This window comes from Mastomys coucha, unplaced genomic scaffold (assembly GCF_008632895.1).
Source record: "Mastomys coucha isolate ucsf_1 unplaced genomic scaffold, UCSF_Mcou_1 pScaffold2, whole genome shotgun sequence".
NCBI lineage: Eukaryota > Metazoa > Chordata > Mammalia > Rodentia > Muridae > Mastomys > Mastomys coucha.
In genome coordinates this window covers 22,541,519-22,564,477 of record NW_022196902.1, presented here as the reverse complement: position 1 = coordinate 22,564,477, position 22,959 = coordinate 22,541,519, and the positions used below count along the sequence as shown (strand labels likewise).

The 22,959-nt window shown below is 36.7% G+C and overlaps 1 long non-coding RNA gene across 2 annotated transcripts in view; it reads left to right on the top strand.

Annotated features, from left to right (window-relative positions):
• Window positions 1-320: 320 nt before the first annotated feature.
• The window catches only part of LOC116097725, a 66,929-nt gene continuing 44,290 nt past the window's right edge, over window positions 321-22,959 (top strand). For both annotated transcript variants that reach the window (XR_004121535.1, XR_004121536.1), the window contains exons 1-2: window positions 321-376; window positions 2,386-2,818. This is a non-coding gene — a long non-coding RNA (uncharacterized LOC116097725). The remainder of the gene's footprint in view (window positions 377-2,385; window positions 2,819-22,959) is intronic.

Genomic DNA, 22,959 nt, shown 5'->3' with positions numbered 1-22,959 from the left:
TCTGAACAGATAGCACTAGTATATGAATACACATGAAAAACTGTCCACAAACATGATAATAAAGAAAAATAAATGATGGGGAACTACCTCCTGCTCATGACGCATGCTCTGTTGAGTCTCTGTAAAATAGATTCTGATTATTCCATAAGCCATCTATTTTCCTCAGTACATGTGGTTTACTGTTCACATAAGGGTACCATTTAAAACCCGAAACATACTGAGAAAAAGCTTCAAAGTGAGACAAGTGAAAACAAACAAGACAAGTGCTAAACAATGGATAAACAGAATACAAGGAAGCTAGATAAGCCTTAAATTCTAAACGCAATCTTCCTGGTGCTCATATACCCAGTCTTCTGTTCAAACACGGAGACCACTGGTGAGTGTGAAAGCTTTAGGTCCGATGTTTATACAACATGATGGCATGAAAAGTGAGCTGTAAACATGCTCCTGTTTTACAATGTAAAAATGAGCTAAAATCTAAAAAGGCTGTATGTACTCTGTGGACTGCGTTCCCATTGCATGCCCTTAACCACGGGTTGTGGTGCTCACCAAAAACTCTTCCACTGGCATCGGCAACTTCTGTTGTAAGACAGGGTTCTTAGAAGACAAACGTGAGCATTTTTATCCCTTAAGGTTTTACTTTCCTGGAAACTTAACTTGGTTCATCGCACATACTTAAGTACTAATTGTTGTGATCATAAAAAGAGAAAGAGCTATAAGAATATGTTCTGGTGGGGTGTGGGGTAAGGGGGTGCCTTGGTGGGCCCGTGCAGAAGCATCCCTTCCCCCTGAGGGACCAGACACACAGCGGTATAATATAGAACAGAGTTTATTTAGGGCATGGGGAGGGGAGTTAGGAGGGTAGCAGAGGCGGAGAAATGCAGAGAGGAGAGAGTAGAGAAGTAGGGGCCGGCCATGACCACATGGAGAGAGGGGGGAAGAGAGTGGAGAGAGAAGGGGAACAAAAGGGCAAGAGGCAAGGGAGAGAAGCAGGAGTAAGAGAGAGAGGAGCGGGCAAGCAACCCCATTTATAGGGCCAGGCCTACCTGGCCATTGCCAGGTAACCATGGGGAGGAGCATACCTGGCTGTTGCCAGGTAACCATGGGGAGGAGCATACCTGGCTGTTGCCAGGTAACCATGGGGAGGAGCATACCTGGCTGTTGCCAGGTATCTGTGAGTGTAGAGTTTATACAGAATGCTAACACTGATGAATATTTTGTCACAGCAAATACATTTTTATATCCTATGGGCAACTATAATTTCTTCAGTTGCTTAAGTTGCAAAGCTGCTAGACTTTGTCCTGGAGATAATGATGTTACAATTATACAGTAACTGGATTTTCTTTCTTGTCCATAACCAGACATCCTTGATCTAGTGAAAACCTGAGTACAGGTGTAGAAATTCATACCATTCAATTCCATGGCACTTGGGTTAGGGTGAAAAAAATCCTCAATGAATCAAATTTTACCTCACATAAGTTGTGACTTTACATTTCATTATGGATTACTTTTCCCTTGCTCTGAATGCTAAGAAGACCCACCATTATTTAAATCAAGCCTTATATGTCACAGCTTTTCCTCATGAAACCTGTGACCTTGTAGGCAGAGTGCATAACCTATAGTATATCTGACTGTGTTCCTAGCCAAACAGCACAACACTTTTATGTTTACCTATAATTGGAGCTATCGGTAAGTGTCAGAGTGAATATGTAATCAACTAAGCAAACCCATGTTAAATACCTGTGACTTTCATTCAGTATAAAGAACATATTCCATTACAAACATCAGTGAATCTATGATTGCCTTTAAATGTTATCAAATGCCTCCAATTAAAATAACCAATCTTTTTGAGTCATAAGTTCTCTTTCTCTGTACATTCAACCAGTCTGAAAAAATAAATTGAAGTCATTCTCAAGGTATGAGAGAGAGAGAGAGAGAGAGAGAGAGAGAGAGAGAGAGAGAGAGAGAGAGAGTCTTACTCTAATTGCTAGCCCCAGGCTCTAATTCTTTTACAGTTAGCAACAGCAGACATTTATGAGCTCAGGCAGCAAAGCAGCTCTGAACAGAGATGCATTTAAAATGTGTGTTTGTAGGAAGGAAGAAAAATAGCCCTCTGGAACAAAATAAAGTTTCCTCGTTTGGAGTATTAGGTGAAAACCAATACTGCAATAAGCAAAAGTTATATTTTTTCATCTCTGAATCAGGAACATAAGGCTAAAAGGTTCTTATTAGCTTCAAAGTTGAGGAAATCAGAATAAAGAGAAAGTTCTAAAAAGAGAACTCTTAGAAATTATGAATGTGATTCAAACTTTAAGATTTTCAAGTATGCTGTGTTAACAATAACTGTATTTGTTTACTATATCATCTTTCCTTTATTTGTTTCAGAGTCACTTCAAATGAAAGATTAGAATGTGAGGGATGATGGTGTATGAGTCTGTTGCAATCTGGGCTGCCCCAGCAAAAAACAACTTCACAGGATACAGGAGTGCGAGATTCTGAACTGCTTGAAGACTAACAGAATAAGAAAAAACAAAACCAAGCAAACAAAACAAATAAAAAAGAAATTCTCAGGTTTTCCCAAATACTGTGAATCATGACATCTACTGGGACTTAAAGTCACTACACTAAAATAACCAACGTGATTTTCATGGTGTTATTTCCTATTTGAAGTTACATCAAGTGATTCTGCCTCTTCACTGTGAAACAGACTGCAAATACTCAGGCAGCCTGCCTCCTGTCATTTTATCAGTTTGAGGTGTTTGAAGTAATTCCTCTTGGTAATGGGGCAAGTTCCTGGAGAGCGGACTGCTAAATGGAGGTGAGTTTTATATAACAGGCATTTGGCTTCCTGTCTAGGGGCTTCTCCATCACAGAGTAAGTTGACCTGAGTGTCCTTGCTTGGAGTTTAAGACAGAATTGTTTTCTTTGCCAGGAAAACAGAAACTCAGTTCAGGACTCTCAGCTGGACAGAAAACAAAGGGCAAATACCTGGAACAACAGGAAATTATCCACTAGCACCTACTCCAAACATTAGCAATTGAAATTAAGAATTGAATACTGCTTTTTACAATCAAATTAGAAACAACAAAGATCAGGGTTAGCTAACTATAATAAAATAATAAAAACCTGTTAGGATGCACACAAAAGGGAAACCATGTACCTACTTTTCTAGAGAGAATGACAGCAAATCCAGCCACTGTGGAAATAAATATGGAACTTTGGAAAAAACCTGTAAAACCAAATTCCCACATGTTATATCTACAGAGTAAAAAGTTTGATCAGATAAAAGGGAGAAAGAGGTAGATGGATAATGAGAAAACAGGGGTTTGAATATACTCAACATACAATATAATTTTATAAATTTTAAAACAAAAAATAAATAAGTTTAAATGAAAATAAAATTGCTAGTCTAAACCACAGAAAAAGAAAAAAGCATATCAGGAAGTTAGAATGGAGCACATGGGACACATAAGATAAAATGCTATAATGTAATTGGAAGCATAGTTGATGGAAAATTAAGCAATACCCTCAACATACTGGGAGATTTTAGTGGCTATAATTATATGGCAATTCAAGCATTTGAAATAATATTTCTGTTATGATTACCACACCAAGGAACATTCGGAATGTACTGAAATCTGAAGACAAAAACATATCTTAAAGATAGGGAAAACCAGGAGTAACAAAAAAAATGAACGTCATGATTTAAAGGAAAAATAGAAGACATTATATTTCAAGAAATTAAATGGATAATCCAGATTAGAATTACATGCCCATTTTGGTATATACAGATCTTATTTCCAGTGTAAAAACAAAGATGAAATATGCATCCAATAAACTGAGAGAATGTCAAATGTGGGCTTTCAGCCAACATAAACAAGCATAAAGAAGAAATTGTTATAAAAAATAGAAGATTGTACCAGAAGAATCTTATTTGAAGGAGTAGCAATGGATCAAACCAGTAATTAATTCTTATTATAATTACATGTTAGTTTTGTTAGAACTATAAGGGAAGGATTTGTTCCAATATCTGTTTTTAGACAATGCTTTTGTTGTTATTTTTGCATATAAGAGTCAGTTAGTGCTTCTCAATGAGATAAACTTCAAAAGGAGAGGCAGATGAGATGATAAACCTTCTGCTTTCCAGGGCTATGTTCACATCAGTTGCATTTCAAATTTTTCCTACCAACTTCTAGGCAATCATTAACAGAGAAAACCTATTGCCCTGATGACAAAGAGCCACATTTTTGTTAGCATTAGTAAAAAAATTGTCTGTTCAATCATCTTCATTCTTTGTCTAATCTACTTATCAGAATCTGTACCAATACAAATTATTGAGTATGTTATTTTACCCCAAAGAAAGAAAGGATCCATTGATTTTGAGAAACAGAATATAAGATAAACGTATTATTGATAAGAACTTCAATACACACCAGGAGGAATATAAATCAAAGTCTTAAAACTGGAAGAATTCATCCTTACCATCAATTATAACTTATTTCTCTTACTACTAAGGAAATAGAGAAGACTCAGAAAACATAAGTAGCATGCTATAGGTTAGAACAATATTTAAGAACACAAGGGTCCTATTTCTGACTAAATGAATGTGTTTTTCCTGTCCTATACACAATGTTGGTGGCTTCGCTTTGTGTGTTTAGAAATTACACAGCTACTGAGAATAATGCCAACTCATTGAGAATTTTATGTGAAATATGAAACAATCTTGGGGTAGATACATTTGAATGTTAACACTAGAATGTTCCTTGTGTAATCCAGTTACCACAACATGATTTTCTCAAATCCCTGACATCCCTCCTAAGGTCTAGTCATGGCAATCTATCTCTGCATAAGTCTCTTTCATCTCACTAAGGAACTATGTAAGGAAATAATTTTATTTTGTTGACAATATTATCTGAAAGTCAACTCTTTATCTTTTAATGTGTCTGCTTTTCTTAGATTTTAACCATGAGTGCTGCCTACTGCTACCCAAGTATACTCATGACACACATATTAAATACATTGAACAAATTAGTAACATATGGATTTGAACTTATCCTTCAAAGTTAAAAATGTAATTTCCTTCATATTTTTTAAGTCAAACATCATGATTATTCTCCCATCACAAAAGCCTCAAAAATGTACATGTTAATGGCATAATCACCAAACCATGCTGAAAATATTTTTGTAAGTTGATTGGTAGGCAAAATAGCCTAAGTTATCTCTCAAGAAGGTTAAGAGCCAGATGGCCCAAGTAAGGAAGCTTCGATCCTACTTGGTAGGAAGAAGAAATCAATCACATAAAGCAGAGGGAAGGAGGAATCTGGGTGGGAGAGGGGAGTGGGAAGGGAAAAGGGGAATATGATCGGGTATTGGCCGTGAGCAAGGGAGAATCCCTGAGGGTCAGCAGAATGAATAGAAATATGCAAACTTAGGGGCGTGGATGGGACGTGGAGGAAGCACCAGAGATCTGGGAGGCGAGAGACTCTTAGGACTCAAAGGGAAGGACCTTTGATGAAATGCTCTATAGTGGGGAGAGGGAACTTTTAGAGTCCACCTCCCGTAGGAAGACAGGGATCAAGTGGAGGGATGGGGTTGCCATCCCACAGTCAAAAAGTCTGACGCAGAATTGTTCCTGTCTGAAAGAACTGCAGGGACAAAAATGGAGAAGAGACTGAGGGAAAAGAGGTCCAGTGACCAGCCCAAATTGGAATTCATCTTCAGTGGAGGCTCCAAGGCCTGACATTATTAATGATGTTATGGTGTGCTTATGGACAGGAGCCTCCTAACATGACTGTCCTCAGAGAGGCCCAACAAGCAGCCGACTGTGACAGATACAGATACAGATACTTACACCCAACCAATGGACTGAAGTCTGGGATCCCTGTGGTTGAATTAGGCAGAAAGAAGCTGAGGGCAACCGCATAGGAAGACCAGTAGTCTTAACTTACTAGTACTCCTGAGATCTCTCAGACATGGAGCCACCAACCAGCTAGCATACACTAGCTGGTATGAGGTCCCTAACACATATGCAGCAGAAGACTGTCTGGTCTTGCCACAGTGGAAGAAGATGAGCTCCTTGAGAGACTTGAGGTCTGAGAGGGTGGGGAAGGCCTAGATGAGGGTGGAGTGGGGATGGGGACATCTCCTTGGAGATAGGGAGGAGGAATGGGATGAGGAACAGTCAGAGGGCAGGCAGAGAGGGAGTAACAACTAGACTGTAAAGAATAAAAGTAATAAAAAATTATAGTATAGCAGAAAATTAATTTAAAAAGGAAAGACACTGGAGAGATGCCCACAGGGGTTGAAAGCTTACTATTCTTGTAGATGGTTGTAGATCCATATCGAGAAGCTCAGGTCTGCTTCTAACTCCAGTTCCAGGAAACTTGACTCCCTTTGGCACCTGGCACATACATACACATAAATAAAAATAACAAACAACTTTTTAAAAGGAAATGCTAAGGAACAATAGGAAGGAATGAATGATAGAATAGAAAAAGGAAGAAGGGAGAGAAGGAAAGTGGAAGAAGAGATTAAAAAGGGAAATATAGAAAAAGTGACAATTATGCTGTCTAAGAGAGCATACAATATGTATATATTCACTCAAAACATATGAAAGCTTCTGTTTTTCCCATAATAAAAGTGTAAGTAAAATATCATTATAAAACTAAACTACTGCTTTTAGGAAGACATTTCCCTGGTGACGTCAATATGGAGGAAAGACAAAGACAGTGACACTTCAAGATTTTCCTCACAAAGAGAGCTGACAGATGGGTGGTCTCTAGTCTATGAGTAGGAGCCCACTATCAGCTGAGAGAGTAGTTACTCTCAGGCAGAATTAGGGGATGTGGGGAGAACATGGGAATGGTTCCATTTAGGGCACAGAGTTGGCCATTATTAGGGGGTAACAAAGAAATGGTGAATTAAAGAACAGAGGATGATGGATCTATATTTCTGGCCATTACTGCAGAGTGATGGGAAGCAAGAGCATAAATCTTGAGAAATATGTCATTTAGTTTTGGAAAACAAATCACTATAGTTTCAGGAAGTGTCATAGCTGAACTGAGATGTGGGAGCTTCTTTTACACCCCCAAAATAAAGAGAAATGGTATATTTTAAAAATAAGCTAGAAATCAAGATGAAGTTGATTTCTAAATTTTTTTTCAGAGATACCAAGATATGTCAAGAACTTTAGAATACCAGGTCCTGAATTTAAGAGGATTTCTGGCCATACCTCAGGAATATTACGCATAGAGGAAAGTGTTTTGGGGGAGGGTGTGTTCTTTTATTCATTTCTCAATCAACCCTTTAAAATAAACATCAATGTAGTCATTCTTATTCAGTCATAAGCTTTTAGCAGTCCAGTAATTGTAATTTTTACAGACATTCTGAAGAGGTGTTTTCTAGAGAAAATAGGAAAAACAATAAGCATCTTTTCTTCCTATAATTAATATATTTTTAATAAAATCATCTGAAAATAAATGCAGTCATTACCTCTAAGCAAAGCAATTATCTGACAAATTATATTCTCTAATGCTCATGTGATGGATGCATACATAAAATTTTAAAATACTTGATAAAACTATTTAGTTCTAAGAGTTAAGACTTACTATAAATCTTAGCTTTTCACTTTGTTTTGTTTTGTTTTGGTTTGGTTTGGTTTTGGTTTTTCGAGACAGGGTTTCTCTGTGTACCCCATGGCTGTCCTGGAACACACTCTGTAATCCAGGCTGGCCTCGAACTCAGAAATCCACCTGCCTCTGCCTCCCAAGTTCTGGGATTAAAGGAATGCATCACCACCGCCCGGCTTCATTTTGTTTTTCTAAGGTACATGCTCAGATGATTTTTAGTCCCTGAGGACCAAATTTAAACATCAGTTATCCTTACATGGCTCCCATTGACTTCAATGACTCCCACTGACTATTATAGATAAAAGCCAAGTTCCAGTGAGGGTGTGGGTTCATGCTTTTCTATTTGAAGTTAGTGGGGATGACATATATATCCTAGGGCAGAACTTGGCCCAAGGAATCTATACTAAGATCATGCAAAACAGTGGAAAAAATATTGCCACTACAAAAGGAAACCAAATTTTAATGACAGCTGTCTAAAAATGACCTAGGAAAGCCTTCTGAGTGAAATACAGAAACATGGTCATGCCATTGCTACACTGCTAGAGGCTATGAACACTTAGAATTCACTCGTGCTGTTACTACACTGCTAGAGGCTGTGAACATTTAGAATTCACATAAAGTATATAGTAATAAATTCTTTTCTTGGCTAATTCTCATGCAGATATGGTTTGCCTTGCTATTTCAAGCTTTGCTTTTTTCTTTTAAGAGAATGCTAGTCTGATCATGAGCTATCTTTAGCTCCCACTAATTCTTTAACTAATATTCGTGGTTTGTTTTTACATAAACTTTAATGTAATACTAAAAGTACTTGTTTGTCTTACTGTTCTCTTCCATTAGTTGTACAATTTTGGACTCATTAGTGGAGGATATGAAACATGTAGTAATGACTACAGGAAGGGGATATACAAGAGTATAAACTTATTTTTATCTGTGTCTATCAGAAACCTTCCTCAGGTAGATAAAATCCAAGGATATATGTGTTACTAATTTATATTAAACAAAGAACATGATGAACTTCTTTCTACTATCTTAGTAATTGTTCACCGCTTTGATTAGCACTAGGTCCAGCATTTTCTCATTGCCAGCACTCCTGTGGCTCTGAGGCTATTCTTCCCAGCCATGAGTATCTCATAGATAATGACTCTTCTGATGTCATCACCATAGATAAGTTTAACTCTTCTGTGTTGATCAAGGTATCCTTTCTTTTATGTTCCTTTCCATAAGAAGACCTCTGGTTTTACTTTTAGACTTTACCTGTCTTTTTCAACTTTGGCTCCTAGAAGCTAGGAAATAAACAACTTCCAAAGAAAAAAGGTGTGCGGGTACAGTTAAGAATGCCAGATTCATTGACTGTTTATCCCTATCTCCTCAATTTTAACTTCTTAAAGTATATCTTCCCTGGTATCCTGAATTACAAGGTCCCTGAAACAAAACATCTGAATTTCTATTTTGTCCTTGGACTCTTGGGTCACTGCTGGGAGACAACAGACTTAAGACAAGTAATAATGGAACCTTGAGCCATTTCAGTGGCCTTTCCTTTTCTTTAGAATCTTAGTCCTTCAGATATGGATACCTTGATTGTCCTCCAAGGTGACAAACTTTTCATGGCATTAGCTTACAAACCTCTCCAACTATTTTCAGTGAGCATGTTGACTTGTGGTAAGTCATTACTTCATATCTGAAAGCTCCTCTTCATCTTTCATCTAATATTCTTAGCCCTTCCTTTGTTGAAATAAATATTTATAATATTGCTTTCCCAAGTCTTCTTTCAGTCTTACCATGTCATTATTTGTTATATTAACATCTGTTATTTGACTTGATCTATAGCTTTCAGAATTAAATTTTTAGCTTCATACTTGCCTTCTTGGCTATTACCAAGGTAGGATCTTAAGGTTGCTGGGATTTGAACTCAGGACCTTTGGAAGAGGAGTCAGTGCTCTTAACTGCTGAGCCATCTCTCCAGCCCCAATTAAATTTCTTTAATTTGCTATCAAAGTTGAAAGAATTATCATAAATAACATGAGAAGAGGTTTTATGGAAAATGGCAAGCATGGTCTTATACCACAAATGTGAACAGTTCTGAAAGAACAGGCAGTTCTTGGCAACTTAAATTAAGCTCACCTCTCAGCAAACACACAATTTGTGACTATTTGCAAATGAATTCTTGTTTGATAAATAGTGGCTTTGAAAAAACACAAAGACTTGATTCCTATTAATAGCTGACCCTTACTGGCGGCCTCCCAGTTTTTCAAATAAAGCCAACTTTCAAATTCAAAGTGCATTCTGCCAGTAACTCTCTTGTTCTTTTTTAACATGTCTTCCATGTTTTATGATTTCAAAATTCCTCTTTGACCTTCCATATGAAAAATCACATCAAATAATTTGTTTTCAATATAAGATTTTCAATAAATATCTGTGGCACAAGAATCTCCATGAATTAGTCTGTCTTTGCCATAATCTCCCTGATGTCTCCAAAATACAGGGCAAAGGTTTGCAAGGAATTCCAGGACTTCTGAAACATAAATTGAAACCATTTTATTTTCTTCTTTATCATCACCTTCTTATCAATCTTTACTTAAGGTTGATGAACACTCACTATCTTCAGAAGTGTTAATTCAATTCTGAACTACAAATATTTGTGTGTGGATAGCCTGTGGCCATGGAAGGAGGCAGAAGTCTGTACCATGGAATCCTAGGTAGTTCCTATCAGATAATACTCTGGTATATGTTCAACTAAGAAAAACATGCTGCAAGTAGGTAGCTGAATCATCAAATTCCACTAACTAGAATATGCATCGTAGAGTCAGAGGTGAAAAAATACATAGGAAGAAGTTTAGGCTTTAGAAAAAAACCTATGAATTAAAATTAGTCTTATGTGTAATAACAACAACAGAAAAAGCACTTTTCTATGAAGTTAGATGAATTATTTAACTCCCACCCCAGTGACTAATCTGCAACATAAATAGACCATATTCTCAGTAAAGGGATGAGAGGAATACATCAAACTACTTGTATTATGGCTAGCAAGCATTTAATAAATTGAATTTCTAAATAAAATGATATCTAATTGCAAGTTTTTCAAAATGAAGTTTATATTAAAGAAGAAAATATTCTGTGTTATATTTGAAGTATTGACTTTTAAAAATGAGCTCTCACAGTCATAAAAGTAAACAAAAATTATATTTTAATTAGGATAAATATAGTAGAGAAAATGCAAAACAGAACAGTTACATTAAGAAGTAAGAACTTAAAGGCTTAGCCAGAAGTTGACCAAAAATTTCTATGTAGTGTAGGCATAGTAGACAGCGAATGAGGTGGTAAGGACAGTATAATTGTAGTCACAGGTCGGCGAAGTATACTAACACCTAAGGTAATAAGGTGTTATATAAATATTCTGACCAATGAAAGGGGTTTCAAGTATGATACTTTAGAGCTGGGTTTTGTCCTATGTACAGCTTACCAGTAGACATGTCTCAAAAAGTATTTGTCCTTAATTTTATGGGATAAATGGTATGGGATTTAAACATAAAAATTTTTAATGACCTTTTCTATTCCTAGACTTTTCTATTACTACATACATGCAGAAAGGATGAAAAGTGACTTAACTCTTTCAGTTATAGTATAGTTTTGTGTTTTCTTAGGATTTCATATGATGTATTACAATCATATTCACCCTTTACCAAGCCCTCTTAGATCAATCCTCACTACATATGCACCCAACTGGATGTATTTATTTTTTTCTTTTCCTGTCTCTCATTAGAGAAGAATAAACTTCTAAGAGATAACAACCAAAAATATAATATGATATAAGATATATAAAATAAAATATGACAAGATAAATCAAAACAAAAACAAACAAAAACACCATATTGAGGCTGGATCAGGCAACTCAACAGAAGTAAAAGAGCAAAGAGCAGGCACAAGAATCGGAGAGCCATTCATTTACACATTCAGGAATTGCATAAAAATAAATACTAAGCTCAAAGCAATAATATGTGTGCATAGGACCTGGTACAGACTCTATGTAGGCCCTGGGCTTGCTGCTTCAGTCTCTGTGAGTTCATATGAGCTTTGCTAAGTTGATTCAGAGAATTATTCTTCTGGTGTATTCCACCCCCTTTATCTCTTATACTCATTCTACCTCCTCTTCTGTAAGGTTTCCTGAGCTTTAACAAGAGGGATTGGATGGAGATATCCACTTTAGAGCTGTGTGTTCCCCAGTGCTTTCTCTTTGCACAATGTCTAGCTGTTGGTGTCTGCATCTGATCCCCTCTGTTGCAGGAGGAAGTTTGTCTGATGATGACTGAATAAGGCATTGATTTATGAATATAGCAGAATTTTATTAGGAGTCATTGTACTGATACTATTTTTTTTGAAGCCAGTATTATCTAGTTTTACCTTAAGTGTTTGGGGGAATCTCATCTCTAGTCCTTGGTCACCAAGCAGTGTCAGGTATGGGTTCCATCTTGTGGGATGGGTCTTACATCAAATCAAACATTGGTTGGTTTCTCCCACAAGTTCTGTGACTCCATTGCCTTGCCATATCTTGTCAGCTGGGCAAATTTTAAGTCAAAGGTTTTGTCACATGTCTAGTGTTTACATTTCCCTTTTAGTAGCCTACAGAGTACCTTTCTCTTCCAAAGACTCTAGAATGTAGGGGTGAATGCTTCATGTAGGCACTGGCTTGACTTCTTTGTGTTCCATGAGTTGTATAGGTTTGTCCTGGGCAATGGGGTTCCACTCTCAGCTTGAGAGCAGCCTAGAAGAGAATTATCCATTTACCTGCTAATTTCCTGATGTCATTTTTTTAAGCAGCTGGATAATGTTCCATTGTGTAAGTGGACATTTTCTTTGTCCATCAATCTGTTAAGGAATATTCATGTTTTTTCATGTTTCTGGCTATGATGATTAGAGCAATATTGAACATGATTGGGCAAGTGTCCTTGGGGTAGGATGAAGAATCCATTAGGTATATGCATAAGAGTGGTATAGCTGGATCTTGAGGAAGATAATTACTAACTTTCTGAGGAACTGCCATATTGATTTGCACAGTAGCTGTACAATTTTGGGTTTCTACCAGCAATGGATGAACATCCCCCTTATTATACATCTTCACTGGAATGAGTTCTTACTTGCATTGTTGAATGTAGGACTTCTGATAGGTGTAAGATTGAGTTACAAAGTTGGTTTAATTTACATTTCCCAAATGGCTAAGGATGTTGAACATTTCTTTAAGTGTTTCTCAGCCATTTGATTTTCCTTTGTTGGGAATTATTTGATTAGTTCTGCACTCCATTTTTTAATTGGACTATTTGGTAAAAAGTAAAAATTTTCTAATGTAAAAAAGCAACATTGAAAAAAGTATTAGAGTTGAATAGTATTGTCTACAGTTTTTAACTAAAGTGAAAAGAGAGACTCTGTACAGGATAGTCCATTGTTCCTAATACTATCAAGGAGAGTGTTGATATATTCATGTGTATTACAGAGATGCGAGGTAGGCTGGTAGATAGAGAGATGATGGATAGATAGATAGATAGATAGATAGATAGATAGATAGATAATGCATAGAAACATAGATACATAGACAATAAAGTAGACATAGACACAATTGATGAAAGATAGATTAATGATCAATTATTTGACAGACTGATGATAAAAATGAATACATGGATGATACCCAAATACACACACACACATTTATACATACGTACATACAGAGAGAGAAAGAGAGAGAGAGAGAGAGAGAGAGAGAGAATGAGAAAGACAGACAATGAGAATGAGAGAGGCTGATAAAAGATACACAGAAAGACAGACAGTTGTGGAACCTGCTTTAGCAAAGAATGCTCTGTCTCTAGAAAATCTTGAAATGAAATGTTCTTTTTACTCTAATATTCTCTGAGTTACTGCAAGTATGAAGCATCAGCTTTTAAAAGTACAAAAAGCAAGTAAGAATGATATTCTACTTGAAATTCTTCACATTTTAATTAATAAATTAATGAATCTAGAAACTTTCAGAGTAATTTTATTATAGGAACTGTTGCCCAGGGAAGTGTAGAATGCTATGCAATAAGCCTGCCAATAATTCCAGATCAGGAGCCACACACAATGACAGAAATGTTTTTCCTAATGCTGTTTATGATCATAAAGAATTGATTTTTCTTTCTAATTATTTATATTATGTATGACAGTGTTTTAGTTTCAAAAATGATCAAAATTTAACATGAAATCATGTCAAATACAAAAGGCAAGATGGTGGTGGATGAAAAAAAAACAAAGAAACTGTATCCAGAGAAGTGCCTCATTTAAAGAGGTAGTATCCATGGAAATGCAGGCAAAATGCGACATTTTCTGAATTTAATAGTAAATAGTCATAAGTATACTGAGAAAAAACATTTGATGGCGTCTGATAGTTTCTGGTCATTTTGAAAGTCAAGAACACTTTATCAAAAGCTAACAAGAAGACAATGAGTTGGATGCCAAGCTTGGAAGACAGTGGCCTAGATTACAGGCAAAGATCTAACACCATATTTTTCTGCATAAACTTGATTGAATTGTTCCAAATTCATGTGTATATTCAAGTTGTAGTCATCAATACAGTTATTTTCAAATAGGGCCTTTGGGAGGTATTAAAGGTTAAACAAATTCTTAAGTGCAGGTCTATAACCCAACAAGATTTTTTTATAAGGAAGAGAAAATTTCACACATATTTATACAAAAGCCAGATAGAGCATTTAGCAGAAACAAACCAGGCTAACACCCTTATCTCTGATTCCATCCTCCAGTACTTTAGGAAATATGTTTCTATAGCCTGGTATTCTCAGTCTATAGTAATTTGTTATATCAATCTAAGGAAACTGGAGCCCTTTCTTCCTCTAAATTTATTGACTTGAACAATTTAATTTCATGTAGAACTCTGGCGCTTTGGACTAATTCAGGCTTTCTCCTTCCTTTTAATTGGAGGGATATCTAAGTTGACTCGTAATGCTCAGAAAACCTGCAGCAGAAGCAATTGTTATAAGAGTCACCAGTACAGTGAAACTACTCAGTTCTGGTATTAATAATCCAAAATGATTTTTTCCTGCCTTTTAGAGTAGAGACAGTTCTCTTCCATATTGATTTAGTTATCTTTTTAGTCTACTCCTTTGGGCAATAGCCCATACCATGGAGGCTACACTTGAACACAAGTCAGCGGCGTTGTTGTGGAAACTACAACTCTGCTGTTAAATTCTCAATTTCATTTCGTAGTAATATCCGAACAGCTGTGAAAATCTTATCCTTAATTTCCCTTTTGCTACATCTTACTTGATGCATCCTATTATAGACAGTGAACATAAAAATTACTTTCTCCTTCATATTTGAAATAAAATTTTAGACTGTAGTCAACTTTTCCTCTGGAAAAGAGAGTGCGTAGGCAGTTTGTTCAACATAACTGAGCTTTCTTTAAATACATCTTTCCTCTCTATAAGTTAGCAAAACATAATAAATTTCTTCTACATGACTGGCTAAAGTCAAAATAGGATTTTATTTCTTAAAAGTAGGCTTACTGGGTTTAATTTGGATAAATGTTGTAAATTGGCTTTAATTAGTGTCATTTACAATATGAAAACATTTGAACAATGTTGAGCAGTAAGGCTACTAAACATGTCAAAGGAATATAAACAAAAATAGTTTGACACAATTTTATAGACCCATATATACACTAAAAATATTGTATTTCCTTCAAAGATAACTATACAAGTGCTCCATGACTGATGATATTTGAGATCAGCATCCAAATGCCCCATCAAGTGAAAAGGGGAAAGTTATATCTTCGCTCAACTTTACCACTCACCTTAGAGTTCTATCAAACAAAGTAAATGATTAACAGAATGTAGGACTCTATAAATAAGTGAAAAAAAAAGCACAGAGAAATTTAACAAAATTGCAAGAAGTACAAAGGCTTCCTTCCCAAGGCAGTTTTCTTCTGACCTAAAGTACTCTTACTGTGCACTATCAGAGTCTGGGCTATGAAAGCCGACTAACCACTGCACGGAGAACTGCCTTCTCCAGAAAGGAAGGTTTGTGCTTTTGTACGTTGGTTTAAGTGGATTTTTGGTGGTGCTGGCTGTTTACCAAGAGAGGTTTATGGTTTTGTTTTGGGATTTCATTCTCTTTTGAAAGTCCATGGTTAGCATCTTCCCTGATGACAGGGAGGCAGTGCCCCTCTTTTGCACCCTGCACTTCGGTCTTTATCATTTAGAAATGGTCTCTCCTATGCTATATCCATACCAAATAGGGGCTTAGCCTTCAGGACACTGACCTGCTTACAGGTCTTTAGCAGGACTTATTAAATAACTGTTGATGAAATATTCCATGCATGCTTCCCATTTTCCCTGCTTCTATGGTGTGGTATTTAAGAATTTCAGAATTTTTCTTTCCAACTAGAATAGTCACTTGCAGAATAAAGTAGATTTACAGGACAACCAAATATAATAAGTATAATGGGTTTGTCAAAGGTGATATACTGTTTTAATTTCTTTAGTAATTTATTTCATATAATATGTTCTTTCCCTTCCTGAACTCATCCCAGGTTTTCCTGACCTTCCTATCTACTCAACTTTATAGCCTTTCTCTCTCTCTCTCTCTTTCTCTCTCTCTCTCTCTCTCTCTCTCTCTCTCTCTTTCTCTCTCTGTCTGTCTGTCTCTGTCTCTCTCTCTCTGTCTATCTCTCTCTGTCTCTCTCTGTCTCTGTTTCTCTGTCTCTCTGTCTCTCTGTCTCTCTGTCTCTCTGTCTCTCTCTCTCTCTCTCTCTCTCTCTCTCTCTCTCTCACACACACACACACACACACACACATACTCAAAAACAAACCCCAAAAAATCTCACAAAATGAAAATCAAAACAAGCAAGTAAAAAAAAAGTAAGAGAAAAAAATGCAAAAACAAAACACAATGTCCACAACAAAATAAAAACAAATAAACAGAAACATTAAGTCTGTTTTGTGTTGGCCAACTATTTCTGGGCATGGAGCCTACCCTGTAGTGTGATTGGTATACATAGTGAGGCTCCTTTAAGAAAACAGATTTCTCCTTTGCCAACTGGCATTAATTGCTTACAGTTTCTTGGTTAAGGGTAGTAGTCTCCACCTCCCCTTCTCAATGTCAAGATCACATCTGACTGCTTTTACTGACTCCTGTACAAGTCTTATACATGCTGCCTCAGTCTCTTTGAGTTTATATGTTCGTAAGTCCTGCTGTATATGAAAGACTGTTTCCTTGAAGTAGTCCATTTGCACCTTTGGCTCTTCCAGTTTTTCCCTTTCCTTTCCTGCATGGATGACTGAGCCTTAGGGAGGGGGTCTGAGGAAGACATCTCATTTAGAACAGAATGCTCCCAAGTTTCTCACTTTCTACATATTGACCAATTGTGGGTCTCTTAATTTCCATCTACTACAAAAAGAAGCTTCTCTGGTGTGGGTTCAACAAGGTGACCCGTGGTTATAGCAGTATTTCATTAGTAGTCATTTTATTACTGTGTTCTTTTATCAGAATAATAGTATGAGGTTTTTCCCTAGGCCTATAAGCTATGTAGTCTCAGGTTGTCAGCCACTTTAACAGTGTTACACGTGGCTTCCATTTAATGGAGTGAGTCTTACATTCAGTAAAAATTTAACTGGTTACTCCCTATCTTTTAAACAACTGCTACTCCAGTATATTTTGTAAGCAGGTCCCTATTGTAAATCACAGGGTTTGTAATTGGGTAAGATTATTTAGATATCTCTTCTGGTACTGTGTACAGTGCCTTGTAGCATCATGAACACTAGTCAGTGAAGGCAATGTTTCTAGTTAGGCATCAGCTCAATTTCTCCATGTTATGAAGTGTTTTACAAAGGCAGTTTTGAGATGAGGTGCCCTGCAAAATGAAGCAAGGACCAGAGGGCCAGGGTTTAAAGAAGGAAATTAGCACTGTCTAAGAAGATACCAGGTGGGTTTTTTATCTAATAACTATGATAAAAAATTAATAATTTCTGAGTATATCAACCACATTCTAAGGCAAGTTCCTTGCTCAGAGTAGTTTGCAACTACACAACATACTGCATATTCTTTTGTGTCCTTTCATTTTGTTTTGGTATTATTTTTGTCTTATTGGTTGATTTTTTTTCTTCTACCTCCTCTTTCGATTTATCTGTCTCTTTATTTAAGTATTTTTGTCGTTTGTCTTGTTTGTTGTTTTTGTTTTTGAGAACAGAGAAAGAAAAAACCCCTGAAGTTGGGTTAGTAGTGAGTAGGAAAGATGCAGAAGGATTTGGAAGATGAAGAGTGTGAGCAAAGTGGAATGTATAAATTTAAAAGTAATTTTAATCAATAATTTCCTCTTGTATATAGTTTACTGCAGTTACTAAATATGGATTTTTATAGCTGTAGGTGATGACACTGTAGAGAATATGGCCATAAAGCAATAAGAATTGTGACAGCTTCCTCTGACTTCACTTATGTATTAATTTCTGTAGATTGAAAAGAGGGGGTTTAAGAGAACAATATGCTACTTCAGCGAAGAGAGTAGTCCTTCAAAACAGTAAAGGAAGCAGCAGTCTCTGAGCCTGCAGCTTATAAAGAATTAAGAGTAACACTTGACTGTCTTTCACTATCCAGCATTGATGGGAGGAACACCCAGTGTGTGATAACAGATTTTCAGTCCTGTCTCCTCACTTTGCCATCGATGCCTTTTGAAATCTCCTGAATCACTTTATAGACAGGGGACTTCCAACTGTCCAATCCCAGAGTTATTTCCTAAATACTATTTACTGATGCCACCTTTTTATTTGACATGCTAATCTCTTTTAAAATTTAAATCTCCCTTCAGTTCCCAGATTCTATATGCCTCATTTTCTTATCCAGTTCTTCTAGAATCCTCCAGATCTTGTTTCTCTGTCCACAGTTTTGCTGTTAATAGTTCCCATGACTTCTGCATCCTGGTATTTTCTTCAGCCTACATCAATTTGATATGATTTCTCCTTTTTTACTATATCACACAGAAAAGGAAGAAAACCAGAAGGTCATTGCACAGGGCATGATTCTAGCAGTCATCACTGTTGAGTCATCTAGGAAAGATAACCCTGTTATTCATGTTCACACAGGCTTCTTCCATGTTGGCATAGCTGAGCATTTGCATTAGATTCAGCCATGCTCCTTTACAGAGGGAGAATTCTGAGTCATGTTGAGAGACATATAATATAAAGGAATGAAAGTTATAGAACCCAGCACCAAAAACAACAAATAAGAAAAACAAAAACCCTTTCCCAGAGCCTTTCCCATGGCTTCTCTCTGCTCCCAACCTGCCCCTGTATGCTCATTCTACCTATTGTCTGTACTGTCTAATTCATATGTTATTTTTCAAGTTTGTGGTAGTGTGAAAATTATTAGTGCTACCCTGTGTTAGTAGATCATTGAATCCCATTACTACATAAAATCCAGTTACATACAAATACATCAAAATTGATTTCCATTTTGTCAAATTTCAAATAGTAGCAAGCATTCTGTAAGTCCTCCCTCTGTCTGCAGCGCATTCTGTAAATCCTCCCTCTGTCTGCAGTGCATTCTGTAAGTCCTCCCTCTGTCTGCAGTGCATTCTGTAAATCCTCCCTCTGTCTGCAGTGCATTCTGTAAGTCCTCCCTCTGTCTGCAGTGCATTCTGTAAATCCTCCCTCTGTCTGCAGCGCATTCTGTAAGTCCTCTCTCTGTCTGCAGTGCATTCTGTAAGTCGTCCCTCTGTCTGCAACACATATGTTTCTGCTAGGCCAGTACCCAGGAAGAAGAGGAAGTGCCTATTATATTTTTGCTACATATATTTGTTTAAGTATTATCAGCCTTTATACAACACAAAAAGACAAAAATAAATTGAAAACGTATTAAATATGAGAAAACGTGATTATTTCCCCACTGTGTTTAAGTCCTATACTATAGAATAAAGGCAGTAATCTTAAGCTAAAGTTTAGTATTTTGTTTGTTTGTTTGTTTGTTTGTTTGTCTTTATCTATTTCACTTGATCCCCTTCTGCCCCTCCCTTCTCAGATTTTCAGTTGTGTCTGTTTCTGTCTTTAAGTGCTTTATTTGTCTATTAATTATACCCCTGTTGCACTATTTATCCCTCGCTTTATCCGAGCAACTTACTTTAACCAGACCTCTGCTGTCCAAGGCATATGAGGCTATCTTTCTGAATCTACTAATAGTCCATCATGCTCTGGAAATGTCTCTATTACCTTACCAATCAGAATGCTATACTCCACTTGTGTATCTGTGAGGTCCTTGAGGATGGAAACTGTTTAACTTATTACCACAGCTGCATGATATAGCAGAGAGCCAGCATAAAGTATATAGTCAATAAATATTGATTGTATAAATTAATAAACTTGAATTCTGAAACCTGGGTTTTACTACTCATTACCTACTTGAGTTTTGATGGATTGCTTATTTTCTCTGACTCTCTGTTTTCTTCCCTGCCTAAGACAGAGACCATGATATTCATTCAGCAGACTGAAGTTTTTTCAGATGAGACAACACAATCACCTTATGTATAGGCCATGAGATTCAAGAAATGGGGCTTTTTTCTTTGGCTCTTTATGTTTTGAAATAGTTTCAATTGATATTGTATTTGATTTGGATCTGCTTTATAAATCTTAATACCCCTGTGTATTTATGACAAACATGCTTAAATGTATTGTTATGAGAGTCAGGTCCTTAAGTATTCTGTTTACTGGTAGAATATAAATTTAGACCATTACTAACTTAAAATATATAGATTTTTTAAAAGCTGAAACTGCTTTTATTTGAACTAAACTTTTGGTTTTCATTATGTGTGGTATGCTATAGTATAGCTTAGAAGAAATCAAGATTCATGCAACATGATACGCCTGAAGAGCATGACACTATGTAAAAAGTCCATTTGTCCCCATACATTACCTGAAATGTAATCACAGAAACTCATATCAAATGTAAAGTTCTCTATACCAATTAATGAAGATAGTTAATACTTTCATATTGTGAAGAAATATCCTGTAAGTCTTTGGTGGTGAACATCCATGTTACTGAGACATACCTGAAGTGGAACTCTTTTTGCCTAAGAGATTGTCAAGCAAACACTTCTCAAATTGTGTTCTGTCATTCATTAGCCACAAAAGAACATACCAAAAAGTTATGGAGACAATTCTGAGCTCACATACTTTGGGGGAATTACTGACTAAAAGTTAATAATTGGGGCCTACAAGATAGCTTAGTGGGTAAAGGCACCTATTGCCAAACCTGATGTCCTGAGTTCTATCTCTTAAGCATCTCTTGAGCATACATGGTGGAAGGAAAGAACTAACTCTAGAAAGTTGTCCTCTAACTTCCATATGTTTGTATGTTTGTTTGTCTTTAGATTCACACACACACACATACACACCCACCCACACACACACACACACACACACACACACACAAACACTCACATACAACAACGTAAAAAAATGAATAAAAATCTCCCTTAAGGAATTTTTTTATTTTCCTTATTTGCATGTCATATGATATCTCCTTTCCCAATTTCCCCTTCAAAAAAACCCCCCAAAAACAAAACAAAAAAAAAACAAAATACAACAACACACCCAGGATCAGAGCCAGTCCCACAACACCCAGAGGAAGCTCCACTCCCAGGTGCTCTGACACACCCAGGATCTGAGGTGAGCAGGAACCAACATCTGTCCCAACACTGGTAGTAACTGGGACCAGCTGGACCATGCACACAAGAACTCCGCCAGCCCAGTGACTTGGGTTCCTTCCAATCTGTCTGGGTTAGTATTCTTAGCAGACCTTGGGCACAAGCTCTGCAGCCAGTCCCATAACACACAGAGAAAGCCACACTCCCAGGTGATCTAACAAGCCCAGGATCCTAGGATCCCAGAATCACAGGATCATAGAGACAGCTTGACTCTGAGGAGTTCTGACACAACCAGGATCACAGGAAGGACAGGCTCCAGTTCGATTTAGCAAAGGCAGGTAGTACTAGAGTTATCCAGATGGTGGGAGGCAAGCCCAAGAAAATAAGCAACACAAACCAAGGTCACTTGCCATCATCAGAACCCAATTCTCCCACCATAACAATTCCTGGACACACCATCGCACCGGAAACGCAAGATTCAGATATAAAATCACTTATCATGATGATGATACAGGACCTTAAGAAAGACATAAACAGCACCCTCAAAGAAATACAAGAGAACACAGGTAAAGAGCTAGAAGCTCTTAAAGAGGAAACACAAAAATCCCTTAAAGAACTACAGGAAAACACAATCAAACAGGTGAAGGAAATGAGCAAAACCATCCAGAATCTAAAAATGGAAAGAAACAATGAAGAAATCAGAAAGAGAGACAACTCTGGAGATACTAAACCTAGGAAAGAAATCAGGAGCCATAGATCACCAACATATATACCATATATATACACAACATAGCATCACCAACAGAATGCAAGAGATAGAAGAGAGACTCTCAGGGGCAGAAGACACGTTAGAAAACATTGACACAACAGTCAAAGAAAATGCAAAAAGCAAAACGCTCCTAACCCAAAACATCCAGGAAATCCAGGACACAATGAGAAGACCAAATCTAAGGATAATAGGTATAGAAGAGAGTGAAGACTCCCAATATAATCGGCCAGTAAATATCTTTAACAAAATTATAGAAGAAAACTTCCCTAACCTAAAGAAAGTAATGCCTATGAACATACTAGAAGCCTACAGAACTCCAAATAGACTGGACCAGAAAAGAAATTCCTCTCGTCACATAACCAAAACACCAAATGTACTAAACAAAGAATTTTAAAAGCAGTAAGGGAAAAAGGCAAGTAACATATAAATGCAGGCCTATCAGAATTACCACAGACTTCTCACCAGAGACTATGAAAGCTAGAAGTTCCTGGGCAGATGTCATACAGACCCTACAAGAACACAAATGCCAGCCCAGGCTACTATACCCAGCAAAACTCTCAATTACCATAGATGGAGAAAACAAGATATCCCATGACAAAACAAAATTTGCACAATATCTTTCCACAAATCCATCCCTACAAAGGATAATAGATGAAAAACGTCAACATAAGGAGCAAAACTACACCCTAGAAGAAGCAAGAGTTAATCTTTCAACAAATCCACACAAAGCTAATTCCACCTCTTACAACAGAAACAATAGGAAGTGACAATTACTATTTCTTAATATATTAATTTGAAAATTAATATTACCAATATATCCTAATTGATTGCAATCCAATAATATGAGGAATTGGAAATTTGTTGATTGTCATCCAATGATCTCTCTAATTTGG